Source organism: Mustelus asterias, chromosome 24 (assembly GCF_964213995.1).
Source record: "Mustelus asterias chromosome 24, sMusAst1.hap1.1, whole genome shotgun sequence".
NCBI lineage: Eukaryota > Metazoa > Chordata > Chondrichthyes > Carcharhiniformes > Triakidae > Mustelus > Mustelus asterias.
Genome location: NC_135824.1, coordinates 18,690,923 through 18,699,122, shown reverse-complemented (window position 1 = coordinate 18,699,122; position 8,200 = coordinate 18,690,923).

Below are 8,200 nucleotides of genomic sequence, written 5' to 3'. Positions count from 1 at the left end.
TCCATGGGCAACTAGGGATGGGCAATAAATGGTGGCCTGGCCAGCGATGACAATATCCCATGAATGAATAAAAAAAACCCTGTATCATTGTCTGCCTTCATCTGATCCACTTTCAAAATCTTCATGCATAATTAACTTCACCTCCGAACTTGACTGGCTCCCCTGGCTAACCTCCCATTCTCCATCCCACAACTATTAGAATGTTATCATTTATGGTGAATTGATTACAGAAGTTGGGCGGTTTATGCTTCAGTTGCACAGGGCATCGGTGAGACCCCATCTACAGCAACTAGGGATGGGCAATAAATGCTGGCCAGCCAGTGACGCCCATGCCCCACGAATGAATAAAAAACAGCAGCCATCTTTGCTCGGATCAGTGTATTTGGTAAATGTCACAAGCTGTGAGAATGAACACGGAGAGGATCATGCGTGTTGAAATAGAAGGCTCCAGGACACGTTTCTCCACCTTTCCCCCAGTCTAATCGTGCCCTCCAGCTGGTTCCTCGTACTGTTTAATCTTTCTCTTTTCCAAGCAGCTATCTCATAAGCTTTTGAAACAAGTTTTGGTTCAATACTGGTACCAACACTGAGCTGAGCTTTCACCTCTCTCCCCTCCTTTAAGGCATTCCTTAAAAACTATCTCTCTGATCAATCTTTATGTCACAATGTTTGCTTCTTTGCCTCAGTGTCAGGTCTCCTTGCCTGATTATGATCTTATGCAGCAACGTGGGAATTTTGGCCATGTTAAAGGCACTACATTTTATTTTGCAGTGGGTGGCATTGCTAATTATGGATAAACTCTTCCAGTGACAGGGGAAAACATTGTGGCGAGGGAATGCTGTCTGTCTCATGTAAACCACAGCGAAGATCAATCAAAATGTTCACCAGATGCCTGCATTGCAGCACCAAGGCACAAAGAATCATAGAATCCCTACAGTGCAGAAGGAGGCCATTCAGCCCTTCGAGTCTGCACCGACCACAATCCCAACCAGGCCCTATTCCCATAACCCCATGCATTTATCCTGTTGGTCCCCCTGACACTAAGGGGCAATTTAGCATGGCCAATCCACCTAACCCATACATCTTTGGAGTGCGGGAAGAAACCACAGCACCCGGACAAAATCCACGCATACATGGGGAGAAAGTGCAACCTCCACATAGACAGTGACCCAAGCCGGGAATCGAACCCAGGTACCTGGCGTTGTGAGGCAGCAGTACTAACCACTGTGCCACCGTGCCTTCTTGTGTAAGACTACAAGCATTCTACAAAAATACAAGAAGACTACAAGAAAAGCATTGGCTGTTTGCTTGGCTCTTTCCCCCTTTGGCATCTGGTCCATCATTGAGCTGGGAATCCATTATGTCGTTAATGGCCATATTCCCTCCCTTTGAAAACAAATGTACTGATCTCTGCCCTTCTGTTTCCACCTCAAGCCTATGACACCTGAAACTTCTCACACAGCTCTTCATTGCTTCAGGAACCACAAACTTCCATAAGTGCATTCGTTACTGCACTGCTGATAGTGCCTGCTGTAGTTGTGAGAAGCATCTGGATGGATTCTGATGGGTGGGCTAAAGGCATTCTTGTTCTAAAGATTGGTATCTCCAATGACGAGGACCAAGAGGCAGCCGGACGTGGCCCTTGCGGCTAAAGGGGTCAAGGAGCATGGAGAGAAAGCAGGAGTGGGATACTGAAAGTGCATGATCAGCCGTGATCATATTGAATGATGGTGCAGGATCAAAGGGCCAAATGGCCTCCTCCAGCACTATTTTCTATGTTTCTACTGACTAAGTCAGATATGCCCTACTTCTTTGCTGAACATTAATGTCTCAATCTTCTGTTCATTTTTAAAGATGCATTTATGGAATGTGGGCGTTGTAGGTGGTCTAGGGATTCGATGGCCCAGTGGTATTATCATTAGACTATTAATCCAGAAACTCAGCTAATGTTCTGAGGATCTGGGTTCAAATCCTGCCATGGCAAATGGTGAGTTCAATAAAAAATATCTGGGATTAAGAACCTGCTGATGACTATGAAACTATTGTCAGAAAAACCCACCTTGTTCACTAATGTCCTTTTGGAAGGAAATCTGTCGTCCTTACCTGGTCTGGCCTACATGTGACTCCAGAACCACAGCAATGTGGTTGACTGTCAACTGCCCTCTGAAATGGCCTAGCAAGTCACTCAGTTGTATTTATCACTCAAGAAGACAGCTCACCACCATCTTCTCAAGGGCCACTAGAATTCCTACTGTGCAGAATGAGGCCATCAAGTCTGAACCGACCACAATCCCACACAGGCCCTATCCCCGCAACCCCACATATTTACCCTGCTAATCCCCCTGACACTAGCATCAATTTAGCACGGCCAATCAACCTAACACGCACATTTTTGATGTGAGGGAGGAAATCGGAGCACCCGGAGGAAACACACACAGATTAGGGGAGAACGTGCAAACTCCACACAGACAGTGACCCGAGGCCGGAATTGAACCTGGGTCCCTAACGCTGTAAGACAGCAGTCCTAACCACTGTGCCACCATGCCGCCCGTGTCATAGGGATGGGCAATAAATGCTGATGTGGAGATGCCGGCGTTGGACTGGGGTAAACACAGTAAGAAGTTTAACAACACCAGGTTAAAGTCCAACAGGTTTATTTGGTAGCAAAAGCCACACAAGCTTTCGAGGCTCTGAGCCCCTTCTTCAGGTGAGTGGGAATTCTGTTCACAAACAGAACTTATAAAGACACAGACTCAATTTACATGAATAATGGTTGGAATGCGAATACTTACAACTAATCCAGTCTTTAAGAAACAAAACAATGGGAGTGGAGAGAGCATCAAGACAGGCTAAAAAGATGTGTATTGTCTCCAGACAAGACAGCCAGTGAAACTCTGCAGGTCCACGCAACTGTGGGAGTTACAAATAGTGTGACATAAACCCAATATCCCGGTTGAGGCCGTCCTTGTGTGTGCGGAACTTGGCTATCGAGCAATACCCATGTCCCACGAATGAATATAAAAAAGGCTGGCCCACCATATATTGACCATCCCTAACTGCCCTTGAGAAGGTGGTGGTGAGCTGCCTTCTTGAACCGCTGCAGTCTATGTAGTGTAGGTACACCCACAGTGCTGTTAGGGAGGGGATTCCTGGATTTTGACCCAGCTACAGTGAAGGAATGGCACTAAAAGTTAAACTTAAAACAAGATGGTGAGTGACTTGGAGGGGAACGTCCAGTTGGTGGTGTCTCCAGGTATCAGCTGACCTTGTCCTTCTCAATGGAAGTCGTCATGGGTTTTGAAAGGTGCTGCCTAAGGAGCCTTGGTGAGTTCCTGCACTGCATCTGGTAGATGGTACACACTGCTGCCACTGTGCGATGGTGGTGGAGGGAGTGAATGTTTGTGGATGGAGTGGCAACCAAATGGATTGCTTTGTTCTGGATGGTATGGGGTTTCTTGAGTGTTGTTGGATCTTTACTCATCCAGGCAAGTGGGGAGTATTCCATCACTCTCCTGACTTGTGCCTTGTAGATGGAGAAGGTCATTGTATCTGAATTACTGGCTACTAGGGGTGAGCTTCTGCTGGTTAATGTGTTAAACTGTGATGATTCTGGCACACTTGAACACTTGACTGCAAGGCAGAATAATGCCATTGCCGATTAGAAAATACTGCAACCTGGGCATGGGCGAGGGAAGAGGTCACACAATACAAATAACAGCATAAAGGGCACAATGCCAAATCTGACCAGCCAGTACCAATGTACTTCTCATCTGATGTCATCTTATATCACCCTATTATAGAAAGAATATTATTAAACTGGAAAGAGTGCAGAAACGTTTTACTAGGATGCAACCGGAACTTGATGGTTTGAGTTATAAGGAGAGGCTAGATAGACTGGGACTCTTTTCCCTGGAACATAGCAGGCTTTGGGGTGGCCCTATAGAGGTCTGTAAATAATGAGGGGCATAGGTCAGCTAGATAGTCAGCATCTTTTCCCATGGGAGTTTAAAATCATAGGGCATAGGTTTAAGGTGAGAGAGGAGAGACACAAAAGGATCCAGAGGGGCAATTCTTTCACACAGAGGGTGGTGAGTATTTGGAAGAAGCTGCCATAGGTAGTAGTAGAGGCAGGTACAATTTTGTCTTTTAAAAAGCATTTAGACAGCTACATGGGTAAGATGGGTATAAAGGGATATGGGCCAAACGCGGGCAATTGGGACTAGCTTAGTGGTTAAAAAGAAATGGCGGCATGGACAAGTTGGGATGAAGGACTTGTTTCTATGCTGTAAACCTCGATGGCTCTATGATTCTATAGAAAATGTAAGAAGCCGATGACAAGGGAACACAAAGCTTTTACACAATATGAACAATGCAATGCTTCCTGCTGCCTCGGCAAAGCAGCCAGCATAATTAAGGACCCCACGCACCCCGGACACACTTTCTTCCACCTTCCTCCATTGGGAAAAAGATACCAAAGTCTGAGGTCACGTACCAACTGACTCAAGAACAGCTTCTTCCCTGCTGCCACCTGACTTTTGAATGGACCTACCTTGCATTAAGTTGATCTTTCTCTATACCCGAGCTATGACTGCAACACTACATTCTGCACCCTCTCGTTTCCTTCTCTATGAACGGTGTGCTTTGTCCATATTGCGTGCAAGAAACAATACTTTTCACTGTATACCAATACATGTGACAATAATAAATCAAATCTAATCAATCAGCTGGCAATATGATATTCTCCTTTGAAGACAATTTGACAGTGCTGTTATGTTTATAACTATTATTTTCAGGAACTTTTGCTCTGTTTTTGGCCCTTTCAGTGCATGAGAACTTCCCTTCCCAATCCTGAAGGTGTTAAGTGGCCCCAGAAGCCTGCAAAAAATATTCAATATGCCTCCTTAACCCAGCATCGACCAAACAAAATCATTTTCACTACCACAAAGTTTTCTTATCTTCGCTTAGTCTGGCACTATTTCACACCAAGTAGTGGTGCGGAATGCCCTCAGCCACCCACTCACCCATCCAGGAACCTCTTGGACCTGACGATTGCATCAAAATCCACTTGGACCTGATGATGGCATCCTCACAGCCTAACTGCAACTTTCACTCAGCAGCTTGGGCACTGGATTGCTCTCCAGGCTCACTCAGTATGGAAATGGGCACCTGTAGTAAAGCAAGAGCAACTCGATGAGGCTCCAAAACACAAAGGCTTTATTGCTAAAGTAACAAATAACGATAGTCACAAATAGAGTCATAAAGGTTTACAGCATAGAAACAGGCCCTTCGGCCCAACTTGTCCATGCTGCCCAGTTTTCACCACTAAGCTAGTCCCAATTGCCCGCATTTGGCCCATATCCCTCTATACCCATTTTACCCATGTAACTGTTTAAATGCTTTTTAAAAGACAAAATTGCACCCACCTCTACTACTACCTCTGGCAGCTTGTTCCAGACACTCACCATCCTCTGTGTGAAAATAATTGCCCCTCTGGACCCTTTTGTATCTCTCCCCTCTCACCTTAAACCTATGTTCTCTAATTTTAGACTCCCCTACCTTTGGACAATATTTGACTATCTACCGTATCTGCGCCTCTCATTATTTTATAGACCTCTATAAGATCACCCCTCAGCCTCCTACGCTCCAGGGAAAACAATCCCACTCTATCCAGCCTCTGGGTCTGATAGAATAACTATGCAACTGTCCACTACTGCTCCCTGCTGATCCTTCCCGACCCGGGATACGTGCCCTCACACTCGATTGGCTCAGTTTCCTGCCTTGACACTCCACAGGGTCCAGCCCTCAGGGAACTATTTTAAAACAGAGATTGTAGAAAGACAGGTTGGCTGAGTTGATGGAAGTTAGATTTTTAATGCTGATAAGCCTAGCAACGCTGATGGTTACCTAAAGTAGGTTGGTAATAATTGAGGATCGAGTGTCAAAAGCTCAGGTAAAGATGGTAAAAGTTCAAAAGGGAAGATGGGGTGAATTTCACACTTACATTCTAAGAGGCGAACCCGTAATAAAAGTGATTAAGAGTGACTTCTGAGAAGGTTAGTTCAGATAAGGGAAGATCAAAAGGACAGGTTCACACTATGCAAATAGAGTTGTTATGAGACTGTAACCCACAGCAACAAGCTGGGTCCAATCCCAACAAGATGTCCATGGGGAAAGAGTGCTTGAGAAGCTGGTTGTCTCTATCCTAAGTTGGAAGCAACCCAAAAAGGAAAAGGTGCCTGGGGTGGTAACTGTTGCAAAATTTCACTTATAGTTTAAAAACCTATGGGATGTTGTTTGGGGAGGTTTATCTATGAGGCACGGAAAATAGAAGGGTTTGGAACTGGGTAAATTTTAAAGATATCGTGTGTATTCATTCATGTAGTTAAGTATATTTCGAGATGATTTTCTTGTTGTGTATTTTACTGTTTAATAAACATTCATTTTATTTTAAATCATCACAAAATGTCTGGGGCATCCTTCACTGGTCTTCACATCTTTCCTCACATTGTACCTCATTTCAAAATGCAGTACAGAGCAGGCATCGCAAGTTACCCTTGCTGCTGAGCATTTAACACCAGCTGCGCTGCGCTGGTGGAGGGTGTGGGGGAATGCCTTGTTGGTGCATCCTCTGAGGGTCCCAACACTTCTTCCTTAGAGACAGAGCTAGGGGACGGGGGATCCTCTCTTCCTCTGCCTGGAACGGGTGTGGGAATGGGCTGAGTCTGCTGCATTGAAGAACATAAAGGTAATCAGTTTGGCGAACCGCGAGGCTTACACATGATTTATGCTGCTTCACGTACAGGTGGGAGGAGCAGACAGAGGGCTTAATGTTTGGACAAATCCAATCAGCCCCTGGACACAGCCACGGTCCCCTTCTTGTCCTGCCAGCTCTGCAGCCTCTTCCTCCAACAGGGTCAGACATCCTAATGTCAGGCACTCCTTCCATAGTCCGTACATGTTCATGTTTATCGTGCACTTCCTTCTCCTGCAAACAGAGAGGAGCATTGAGAGACATGGACGTGGCTACATGAGCTACACAGCATTCATTGCAAAATATTCTCTTACTGGTGAGAAGAATCTGCTTTGGGTCATCTGAGGAGTTAAAGTTTGATTTGATCTGATTTATTGTCACATGTATTAGTATACAGTGAAAAGTATTGTTTCTTGCGCGCTATACAGACAAAACATACCGTTCATAGATAAGGAAAGGAGAGAGTGCAGAATGTAGTGTTACAGTCATAGCTAGGGTGTAGAGAAAGATCAACTTAATGCAAGGTAGGTCCATTCAAAAGTCTGATGGCAGCAGGGAAGAAGCTGTTCTTGAGTCGGTTGGTAAGTGTCCTCAGACTTTTTCCCAAAGGAAGAAGGTGGAAAAAAGTGTGTCCGGGGTGCGTGGGGTCCTTAATTATGCTGGCTGCTTTGAACAAAGAACAAAGAACAGTACAGCACAGGAAACAGGCCCTTCGGCCCTCCAAGCCTGTGCCGCTCCTTGGTCCAACTAGACCAATCGTTTGTATCCCTCCATTCCCAGGCTGCTCATGTGACTATCCAGGTAAGTCTTAAACGATGTCAGCGTGTCTGCCTCCACCACCCTACTTGGCAGTGCATTCCAGGCCCCCACCACCCTCTGTGTAAAAAACATCCCTCTGATATCTGAGTTATACTTCGCCCCTCTCACCTTGAGCCCGTGACCCCTCGTGATCGTCACTTCTGATCTGGGAAAAAGCTTCCCACCGTTCACCCTATCTATCCCCTTCATAATCTTGCACACCTCTATTAGATCTCCCCTCATTCTCCGTTTGCCATTGCCGAGGCAACGGGAAGTGTAGACAGAGTCAATGGATGGGAGGCTGGTTTGTGTGATGGATTGGGCTACAATCACAACCCTTTGTAGTTCCTTGTGGTCTTGGACAGAGCAGGAGCCAGTTGTTGAATACATGCTGTTCTTGTTTTGGTTAAATTACTCGGAAAAATTGAGTCATTATATCATCTGTGTGATTACAAATTCTCTGAACTGTTCAAAACTCAGCTTCCCTTGTTGCTTCTGACTTTTTCCCACCCATTCTGTGCTCAAAATCGATTCAATCACAAACTTTTCTTCGTTCTGCTGAAAGGTCACAGGTCTGAAACATTGGGCAGATTTTTCGGCTCCTCCTCACCAGTGGGATCGTCTGGTCCTGTCAAAGCCGGGCAAGCCACG